Source organism: Pezoporus occidentalis, unplaced genomic scaffold (genome assembly GCF_034315485.1).
Source record: "Pezoporus occidentalis ecotype Australia unplaced genomic scaffold, CSIRO_AGI_Poc_V1 ctg63, whole genome shotgun sequence".
In the NCBI taxonomy this organism is placed as follows: Eukaryota; Metazoa; Chordata; class Aves; order Psittaciformes; family Psittacidae; genus Pezoporus; species Pezoporus occidentalis.
In genome coordinates, this window is record NW_026915977.1 from 3,041,441 (window position 1) to 3,053,199 (window position 11,759).

Here is an 11,759-nt window from a genome sequence, read left to right on the forward strand (position 1 = left end):
CCTCAGGGCTGCCCAGAGCATGGCTATGGAAGCCTGCAGCCACCTAGAAAAGTGGTAGGGCTGCCTTTCTTGTAGCAGCACAGACGTAGACCCGCTTTAGTGGGTTGGCAAAGCTGCACAAGGAGTGACTGGTTGTGTAGGGTTTGCCAGATTTTTGATACTCCAGGTGCAGGGATAGTGGGGTCAGGTGAAGTGCTGTGCATACAATGGATTTGGGTGTATTTTGCAAGCTCAGGCCCTTGGTATGTTAGCTTTAGCCTTCAGAAACATGTCCTGAGGTATGTGGTATTGTGACTATACCTGCATGATATTCCCAGGATCACGTTATTTCCATTAAGTCATAGCTACATAGCATAATTAAAATAATTACTGCATTATGAATTAGCAAATCCATGGTTTCTGAAGCAGGGAACGTGCTTTACAGGTTTTTCTTACATATTGGGATCTTCACAACACTAGAGGGCACCAAGTCCAGGCATGAATCTATCGTGGGGCGAAGCAGACTGTGAACACTCTACCTGCACACAATCACACACAGACACACACGGACACCGTCTGACTGAGGGTCATCCACTGAACTCATGATGTGGTGAAGAGGTCAAACCCGTACAGTTGTCTGGACACCGACCACCTTCTCCTCTGTTTCAGACCAGCACTCTGCCCATCCCTGCATTACAAAATCACCCTTGAGCCAGGCAGGGGGAGTCCCAGAGGCAGTGGGAGCCATGCAGCATTCCCCTAGGCAAACACTGATGCCTCAGTTTGGGAACTGCTGGAGGGGCTCCATGGAAAGGCCTGGGGCTCAGCCAGACATGGCGCTCAGCTAGAGCTTCATCCCGGCCAGCTGACGTTTCTCTAGTTTCAGTTCTTGTTTCATGGTCAAGGCCATCTCTTCAGAGCCACCTTTGTTGCGCACCTTGTGAGAGAATCTGCTTTGGGCTGAGGTATACTGAATTTTTAGATAAATTTCCCGTGATTTCCTAAGAGAGCTGAGCAGTAGAGCTGAGATTTGTGACTTACTTGTTTGTTGATTCAGTGTCCTTTCCATTTACAGTGCTCAAAACAATAGGGTTTGTGTTCCAAGGAACTTATTCTCTTGCTTACCATACTGCCCCTATCCATCTGACTCAGGAAGCAGCTTGCAGCCATCCCATAAAATGAGGTTTTCACATGATCACCCCATGCATGCTGTGACTGCTCTTTACATGCCAGTTACGGTTTGTTGCTAACATTTTTGTAAAGGTATTTAGGAGATATTTGGCTTCTCTAAAATACTGTAATGTGGTGCCCAAGGGCTTGAGTCAGGGAATTAGGCAAGCCTTTCTCAAGGCAGGAACGTGCTTTCCACTGCCCATGGTGTGTTCCTTCTGGGCTAAGCTGGAACATTGAATGCTAGATGGAGATACAGCCCAGAGAGGTTTTCAGATTCCACTTAAATCCAGGTTCAGCTGACCAAGAGGCTATAGCCCTGCACAACAAAGACCTGTGCCTCCAAAGCCATCCAGGCTGCCTGGGACTGACAATGGGCATCTTTATACTGCTCTCAGAGACAGAGACACACGATTTCTGGACACAGCCTGAAAAAAAATGGATGGATGAAGGGATCTGCTTTTACATCAGTGCTCACTGGCAAAGTCATGTTCTTGGGTAGTGAAGAAGGTAAATGCAGTTCCCCTCTTACACGAGAAGTCACAAACTCACCTAAGAATAGATATTGCTGGTCTGAAGTCATCTGGACAACAGCCTTTCTCTGGCAGACATAAAGATAAAGCCAAGGTGATACTTCTTCAGAAAAGTCTCCCAGCAAACTGTGGTTTAGGGATGAGCAGTGTCTTTGTATTAAATAATGCAGATGGCTTATTTTTCCAGTGAATTTGTCCAGCCCGTAAGAGCCAGGTGGGCTTTTACATACTCAGCCTTCCCATGCAGAGTACAGACACTCTCAGTGTCCCAGCCCGTGTAGACACTCTCAACAATCTTTTCAACCCTGCTTTGGGTAGAGGCCTGTAAAAGTTAATGCCACAGCATCTAATTTAGCAGTGCCTGAAGTCCTTTCTTGGACCTATAGTACCCATCACAAATCCTTTTAAGGCATCAATGGATAAAAATGTTCCGAATCTGCTGAGATTCACATCTGACAAAAAAACAGCCTCCATAGTAAAGGTTATAATTTCTGCTCCTAAAGCTCATTTGTTCAGTTCCCCCTCTGTACAACTCACACAGGACTGTTTTCCACAGTGCCTGGTAAGGCTGAATCATGGGTGTTCCCACGGGCACTGGCAGGTGTGGGGATGCACATGGGCAGGCAGGCATGGGCAGAACACAGGGCATCGCCCACAAGAGCTCCAGAGGGGGCCAGACCAGCGTGGATTTCAGCATTTCCCCAGAGGGGGATCTGTGGGTCTTTTTTGCTGCCGGAGGAATGAGGAGATCAGAAGCACTGTGCACTGGATAAGCTGCCTGCAGTGGTGTCAGCAGAGGGCACTGGGTGCTCACACGCCAGTGTCATCAGCAAAAAATCCTCCCGTTTCCAAGCTGATTTTATGAAGGTCACGCAACCACCGGCACAAGTTTAATTTTACTTTGCCTTAAATTCTCCTTTTCTTTCCCTCAATGCTCGCACCAAGTTTCACAGGTTTTCTTCATTTTTTCCTCACCAATCCTCTGCTCTGTTCTTTCCCAGCCGTAAAAGACAAGGTTTCCTGAGTAGCTGAGACCTGTGGCCTGTTGACCATGGTCTTAACCCCTTTCAGTCCACACATCTTGCTCATACCATAACCAGTGGAACAGGACACTTTGTGCAACTGTTTTAACTGTAAGAACAGAAGCAGGCAGTATCCCTGACGACAGAGGTGATATGTCCAAACTCAGCATTGTAAAGACAAATGGTCTTTGCTTTCACCGTATTCTTCTCAACAGAAAGCCCCAAATGAGCTCTGATTTGCCTCATTCCCTTGTTCACACCTCTCCTTTTTTTCCCATCAGGGCTTGTACTTGTCAGACAGCTAAAGATAACTCAAATACCCTCAGTTAAAATCAGCAGATAAGGCAAGAAGGAGAACTCAGACCATTCAGTCTGTGCCTAATTGCTCATAAGGAGGTGGCACAGTATAGCCTTGGGGTGTCATCACATCAGAGGTGGGATGCACCAACTGAACTTCTAGAAAGCAGCAAGTATGGTGAGGAGACTGCTACATCTTCTGAAGAAGGGGACATGGAGGATTTAGAGGCTCTGGATGAATCCAGGATATTGTGGAACTCTCCCCAAATCCTCCTTAACTCACTGCTTTCCAAGTGACCCAAAAGAAGAGAGCTTGGGGTCCATCTGTGGGGAACAACATCCAGCAGAGAAGCTGCAGTGGGTGACAATCCAGCACTCCACCCCACCAGTGTGGTACCCTAGACACCCTTCCCAAGAACAATGCCCAGCAGAACTGACTCCTCGAGGTGCATGCAGTCTCCCCTTCAGTGCATGCAGTTCAGCAGCTTCCCTGCTGAGCAGGAGCTGCTACTGTGCTTGTACCACACAAGGATTCATGTACAGGACCACCCCACCAAGAAAAAAGAAGAGAGTAAATGTCCTTTGTGCCTGCCCCCAGAGAAAGCCCATCTCTGACACCCAGAAGTGAGATCCCACTCAGAGAACTGGAACAAGTCCTGTGAGGAGTGACTGAGGGAACTGAGGTTGTTCAGCCTGAAGAAAAGAAGGCCCAGGGGAGAGCTTATTGTTTTCTACAGCTACCTGGAAGGAGGTTGTAGCAAGGAGGAGGTTGGTCTCTTCTCCCAAATAACAAGCAATAGGACAGGAAGAAATGGCCTCAAGTGGTGTGCCAGGGGAGGTTTAGACTGGGCATTAGGGAAAATTTCTTCACCAAAAGGGTTATCAAGCACTGGAACAGGCTGCCCAGGGAAGTGGTGGAGTCACCATCCCTGGAGGTATTTTAAAGATGTGCAGACTCTCATGTGCAGGCACTGAGAAACATAGTTCAGTTGTGGCCTTGGCAGGGCTGGGTTAACTGTTGGACTCAAGGATCTTAAAGGTCTTTTCCAACCTAAGCAATTCTATGATTCTATAAAAAGACACCCACTGTTTTTTATTCCTCAGTTACGCATCCTTCCAGCACTTCAAGGAAAATCTGCTTGGAACCAGAATCTTGGGCATTTAGTAGGAAAGAGTTGTTGCAGATTATTTTAAGTTTTGCTGACCCTTTCTACGTTTTGTGTTTATGAAATATTTACCTATAGGAGTATCTTGATATAAGAAGTTAGCTTTAATGCTAGCACAGGTTGCTGTGTTACTTGAAATCAGATGCTGTGTTGCTGGAAGTCCCTGTTCTCTGTGACATGCTAGCCTTAGTCCTTACTCTCTAGAGTATAACCAAAGCACCTAGGGTCTACTGAATATAGGATAAGTTATTTGACAACCTAGCAAGGTGGAAATCTAGCCAGCCAACTTGGCAAAAAAACCCTTACTTTTAAGGTGACCTGAAGTAAACTGCCTTCATTATAATACTAAAAAACACACCCACAGGTCAAGAAGACCCTTGCTCAGATGAAGACCCTTCCCGTGCGCAAACGTAGTAACAGAAGAGAATGACAGTGCAGATATTATAATTGTATGTAAATCACTAACCAATCATTGTAACTGGGAATGTACTACCTTGTAATTTTTGTGTGTAAATGTAATGATGAAATCGGCATTGGGTGTGCTTGATCTGTGGAAACTCCACCTCGCACCCAGCACTGCAATAAAGAAGTGCCTGCTTCTTAATGCTACATTGGCATTAAGGTGGTTTATTCTCCCAGTTTATGGTGACAATTTTTGGCAACCTAGATGGGACCTTGCGAGTGAGACTGGAAGAGATTAAGTGATGATCAAACTCCAGCCGGCACCGAGGAATTCTTGGGGAGGAACATTGCCCTCGACTCATAAAGCTCCTCGCAACATTCCCTGGAGAAAAACAAAGGGCAAGGCACTTCTTTCAGAATTCGGTTTGGAAAGCCTGCCTGTAAGGCCCAGTGAAAGCTGTGCATTGTTGAAGCTAAGGTTTGCATTGGAAGCCTGGGCGTATGCCCATAAGTCATAACTGAAAGCTATTGCAGGGTTGGACTTTGGTTGGTAATTGCTGTTGCATGTTTGCTAATTACTGTTTGCTTTGGTATTTGGTAATTACTGTTGGTGATTACTGTTTGCATGTTTCATTGTAATTTGATGATTACCGTTTGATTGTTTCATTAATTACTGACTGCATATTTTATTGTAATGGCATCAGGATTTGTAAAATTGTTTAAAAGTTCTGGAAATTTGACCACCATGGATGAAAGGATACCAAAATCATTGCTGCTAGGATGTTTGTTAGCACATTGGGGTGATTTGCATGATGATTTACGCAAAAGCCAAATGATCGAATATTGTAACCGCTAGTGGCTTTTGTATGTTTTGAAGAATAAGGAAAAGTGGCCAAAAAATAGAACTTTGAGTTACAATATTATTTTGCAGCTAACACTGTTTTGTAGAAAAGAAGGTTAAATCAGTATTAAAAATGGGTGCTGTATGGAGTAAAGCATGCAATGCCAAGGGCTTTAAATTGATCTAAATTACATGAGGTAAAACAAGATAAGAATGAAGGTGCTGTATGGAGTAAAGCATGCAATGCCAAGGGCTTTAAATTGATCTAAATTATATGAGGTAAAACAAGATAAGAATGAATTTCTGTGTTTCTGGACAAATTAAAGAAGACTGCTAGAAAATATACTGATTTAAAATTGGAAACCAAGACAGAACAACAGCAACTGGCTTTGATTCTTATGGGACAATTAGCACCCAATACAAGAAGAAAACTCCAAAAGTTAGAGGGAGAGGGTTCTAGAAATTTAAATAAAATGCTTGAAGTAGCATTGAAAGTTTATAGCAATCGAGGAAAAAAAATAAGAAAAAGAAAAAAATGGGGTAGAGAGAGCAGACTAATAGCTCTTTTAAAAAGGAATGCAGTAAAGGAAAGAGCACAAGCCAGAGGAAGAGGAGGTTTTAGATAGAAACTTTGATAACCAAGAATCTAATGCACCTCTGGGGATAGATCATTGTGCATACTGCAGGGAGGAAGGACACTGGAGAAAAGACTGCCCTAGATTAAAGGCAAGTCAGCAAGAAGCTGCAAGGATGATGACCTTAGACAACTGAAGAGGACCAGAGAGGAATCCAGCTGAGCCTCTGGTAATAATACACCTGGGAAACAATAAGGTTTAATTTTTAGTACATATGGGTGCAACATATTCTGTCCTGAACACTTGCAAAGGGACATTAGGAAATAAAATGGCCAGTATGATCGGATTGAGTGGAGGCAAGAAAATAGGCCATTCTTCAACCTCCAGATTTGAAATTTGAAAATTAGGTAATTACACATGAATTTTTACATGTGCCAGACTTTCTGATACCTTTGCTGGAACAACATTTATTGTCCAAGTTAAATGTACAAATAGTGCTTGAAAAGGCAGAGGTTCTTTTAAAAATACCAGAATCAAAGACAGGGGAAATATTGATGATACAGGAGAAAGTTAAGGAACAAATACCACAGGAGGTAGATCAGGCTGTTATACTTGTAGCCTGGAGTACAGACATACCCAATAAGTCAAAGACAGCACAACCTAAAAAAAATAGAGTTGAAAGAACAGGCAAAACCAGTGAGAATCAAGCAGTATCCGATCAAGCCAGAGGTTAGACAAGGAATCAAGAAATTGATTGATAAATTCTTAAAGTTTGGGATTCTTGAAGAGTGTGAGTCAGAATACAATACCCCAATTTTGCCAGTAAAAAAAGCCCTTCAGATGAATATAGATTAGTTCAGGATTTAAGGGCTATAAATCAAGTAGTTAAAGACATCTAGTTGTAACCCTGTAGTTGCAGATCCATATACACTTTTAACAGCAATGGGAGAGGATTCGCAGTACTTTGAAGTGCTTTACAGAGCTTGATTTAAAAGATGCTTTCTTTTGTATACCCCTGGAGGAGGAAAGATGAAAATTATTTGGTTTTGAGTGGGAAAATCCACAAACAGGATGAAAACCACAATTAACACGAACAAGATTGCCACAAGGATTCAAAAGTAGTCCAACAGGCATCAGTAACCAGTTGGTGAAACAGCTGGAATTGTGGAAGCAAATAGATAGAGAATCTAAACCTGGACATCTGCTTTTACAATACATGGATGACATCTTGATTGCTACAGAAGAGAGACCTGTATTAAGGTAACAATAGACCTTTTAAACTTTCTTGGACTAAATGGGTACAAAGGGTCTAGATAGCAAGTCAAACTGTAACATATGTGGGCTTTGGGGCCAGAATAGGAAAAGGCCTTTCTGGGCTTGAAACAGGCTTTAAAGACTGCACCAGCATTGGGACTTCCAGACCTAACCAAAGATTTTCAGTTATTTGTTCACGAAAGACAGCATCTTGCACTCGGGGTGCTGAATCAGAAAATAGGAAGCTGGAAAAGACCGGTTGGGTAGTTCTCCAATCAACTAGACACTGTAAGTAAAGGACAGGCTACTTGTCTCCAAGAAGTTGCTGCTACAGTGATGCTAATACAAGAAGCTTGAAAATTAACTTTGGGAAGGGCAATAACAGTGTATGTACCACACATGGTAATTACTGTTTCAGAACAAAAGGGGTGTCATTTTTTCATCCCCTAGCAGAACGATGAAATACCAAGTGATTGTGGCAGAACAAGATGATGTTATTTTGAAAACAACTACTTTGATTAACCCTGCAGGGTTTTTGAACTCCATGCACAAAGAAGGACAACTAGAACATGACTGTTTGGTGACCATTGAACATTTCTATTCCAGTAGAGAAGACTTAAAGGTTAGACCGCTGCGTGATGGTAGCAATTCTGTGGAGGACGGAACTGGATATGCAGGATATGCGGTGGCTACTGAGAATTCAGTTATAGAAGCAAATTCTTTACCTTGCACTACTTCAGCTCAAAAGGCAGAAATGATGCCTTTGATGAGAGTATTAGAACTAACTGAAGGAAAGGAAGTCAATATTTGGACTGATTCAGAATATGCCTTTGGTGTGGTACATGTTCATGGAGTCCTGAGGAAGGAAAGGGGATTATTATCCTCCCAGGGAACAAGAATTAAATACAAAGAAGAAATCTTAAAATTAATACAGAAACCGATTAAGGTGGCAATCATGCACTGTAAAGCACATCAGCCAGGAAATACAAAAGAAATGATAGGAAACAAATTGGTAGACAGAACAGCTAGGAGGACTGCAAAAAGAGATGCCTTCCAAATGGCATTAATCCCTACTAAAACCATAGTTCTGCCAAGAGAAAAACCTAAATATTCAGAGGGAGATGAGAAATTAGTGAAGTTGCTAAATGCTAAAAAGAATTTCGTAGGATGGTGAGTGACATCACAAGGGTAGTAATCCCACCACAAAATGAGGGAAATAATACAGACAAAAGATAAAGAATGTCACTGGGGAGCAGAAATATTAGTGGCATTTTTAAAGAGGCACATAGTACCAGTAAAAATGCTAGAAATAGCTAAAATGACAACTGCAAAATGTGAAATACATTTGAAAAAGCATCCAGTTGCAAAGAAAAAGGTTCAAATGGGAATATTGAAATCAGGAATGGAGCCAGATTACTGGCAAATAGATTTTTCAGAACTACCTCAGCAAAACAGTTATCGGTACCTTTTGGTGGGTATTGACACTTCTACAGGATGGCCAGAAGCCTTTCCCTGTTGGACCAATCAAGCAAAAGAAGTCATTAATTGGATATTGCAGGAGCTTATCCCAAATTTGGGGTGCCTATTCAAATATCTTCAGATAGAGGTCCACATTTTATTGCAGAAGTGGTACAGGGTGTTAGTAAAATGTTGGGAATTACTTAGGACTTACATACACCTTGAAGGCCACAATCCAGTGCAAAAGTAGAAAGAATAAATCAAACATTGAAAAGACAGGTTAGTAAAATATCTCAGGAAACTAATTTGAAACAGCCTTAGGCACTCCCACTGGCCCTCTTGTGAATTCGGGTTCAACCTAAAAATTCATCCTTGAAGTTGCCTATAATTGTAAATTCACGCTCTTAAATCCTTTCCTGATTGCATTTGCTAGCCTTTCTACTTGTCTTGTTAGTTGGTATATCCATTACCTGTTCTTATATATTGCTAATATTGTTCTTATATATTGCTTTAATTAGTCCTTATGAGTTATGTTGAAAGCCATATGAATCTCCAGAACCAAATTTGAATGCACATATAAAAAGGAAAACAAGATGAATGCAACTATCTACTTTCCCTAGGAAAAACTTTAACTGCACTTTGGAGTGTGGTTGTCTGGAACAGGTCTCTGTCTTTGGAGACCCCAATACATGATTTCCAAGTGGGAGACTATGTCTACATGAAAACATGGACTTCTGAACCTTTCCAAGAACACTGTAAAGGACCTTTTCAAGTACTGTTGACTACCTTCACCACCATCAAGACAGCTGAATCAGAAGCATGGATACACTACACTAGGGTGAAGAAAGCCCCATCATCATGGAAAATTGTCAAAACAGATGATAAGTCCCAAAAATTGACTCTGAAATATGTCTAGTTTTGTGTATCCTTTTCAAATTTGGGGAGAATGGATACTGATCTGGATGTTAAAGGGAGGCAATTTTGTAGTAAAAACTGAACCAGATGGAGAATTAGTAAGACAGGGAAATCTACTGAAATTAGAATACAATTCTATTCAAAGTCCAGCTCTTAATCCCAATGAGATGGCAAGTGATCTCTCCTTTAGCTGCTGCTTTAAAATATGGATGTTTTTGTAGAAGCCTTACGAGTGACCTCAAATTGACTGAGACATACATACCCAAAAGAGGAACAATATTTAGTTGTAAAATATCTGCATTACAGAACCCAGGGCACTTAGCGTAGACAATGAGTGATGGGACCTGGACAACTCATTTAACTCCAGATGGTAGAGTAAGACAAATAACTTTAGGCATACCAACCCCATGTTCAGTCTGGAAAAGAACTCCTTTTAGAGGAGCATTAGAACATTTACAATTAGAAAGGGTGAAGAGGTCAGAAATAGATGAAGAATGCAATGAATCTTCAACTGGAGTGAAAGTTGGTTGGGCTTTGGAATCTTTGCTGACTCCTTTAGCAATATATAAGAACAGGTAATGGATATACCAACCAACAAGACAAGTAGAAAGGCTAGCAAATGCAACCAGGAAAGGATTTAAGAATGTGAATTTACAATTACAGGCAACTTTAAGGATGACTTTAAAACATAGAATGGCTTTGGATATGCTTTTACTTAAAAAGCATGGAGTTTGTGGATACTTGAAAGATAGAATTGATCATTGCTGTATATACATTTCAAATGTGACTCAAGATGTGGAGCATGTCTTAGACTTATTGGAAAAGGTAGAACAGAATACTCAAAAGATTCAACAAGACGTACAGGAAAATTGGATGCATAAAATCTTCAAGGGATTAGGATGGAATTTGAGTTCATGGATAAAATCACTAATTAACATTGCAATAGTCTTGTTGATAATTTTTTTAATGTTTACTTTGATCTATTATTGTTTAAAAAGACATATAAACAACAAGACTGCATTCAACCAAATGATCATCCAAGCAGTTGAAACAGTTCTTCATACTTCCTAATGGTTTTCATGGCATCCGTTTTTGGCAACCTGTTCTTTCAGCATGACTAAAAATAAAAACAGAACAGATAGAAATTGTTGCCACACATCTTTGCCCTGTAGCATTTAGTCTTTACAGTGTGTTTCAGGAGTTTTTCTTTGGCAGGACTGGTAGAAAGTTACTGAAAATCTTTCTGGCAGTCTCAAGATGCTGTCAGAGGAGAAGCAAGTGTGTTGTTGTTATGTACTCCTAAAAATGGCATATTTGAGAAAAGTGGGAATTAAGTGCTTAAAACTCATGGGTTGTTGCCACCTAGTTACAAAAAAAAAAAAAAAAAAAATTAAATTGGATACCGTATTGCTTGTTCTTTACTGACTCACCATCTTGGCTAAGGGCAAGCTGGTGGCACTCCCAGCATCAGTAAAGGTGATGTGACTGCTTGAACGGCACTGAGCCAGCCCTCACGCCACAGCCTGAGTAGCTGCAGGGTGCTGGGCACATTGGGGCATTCTACAACATTCATACAGCTGGGCCAAGTGCTCCTATGCCTTTCTCTGATGGAAGAAGACACCATGGAGATGCTATTTCCTCCTTGCCCCAGGTGAGTTCTACAGGAATAAACAAGTGGATACAAACTCCCCTATGCACTTCAAACCTGGCACACTTCTAAGATAGTTCTAACTAACTCCCTTGTGTAGGTAGCACTTGCCAGACACTGTTCACTATTGCTGCTGTCACAACCTAGCATCAGCCCTTGTGGGACATCCCCTCACTGCTCATGATGTGACAACATGACAAAAAGCAGGATGAGGCTGAGAGCATTGGCACAGACAGCTGGCACAGGGACTAGGTGACATGAACCTGACAAAAAGGACTGTTTGTAGATGACCAGAACTGTGTAAAGCTTTAGAGGTAAAGACAAGGACTCTAATGGAACAAATTAATGGAGGGAACTACATAAAGAGCATTACTTAATTAGAAGGAGCTTCCAGAGCCACACCAAAGGACTCACCTCAGCACCCTGATTCTGACAACAGCCAGACATGGGGAAGAAAATGAAAACAGAGCACATTTATTTAGCATGCCTTGATGGACTT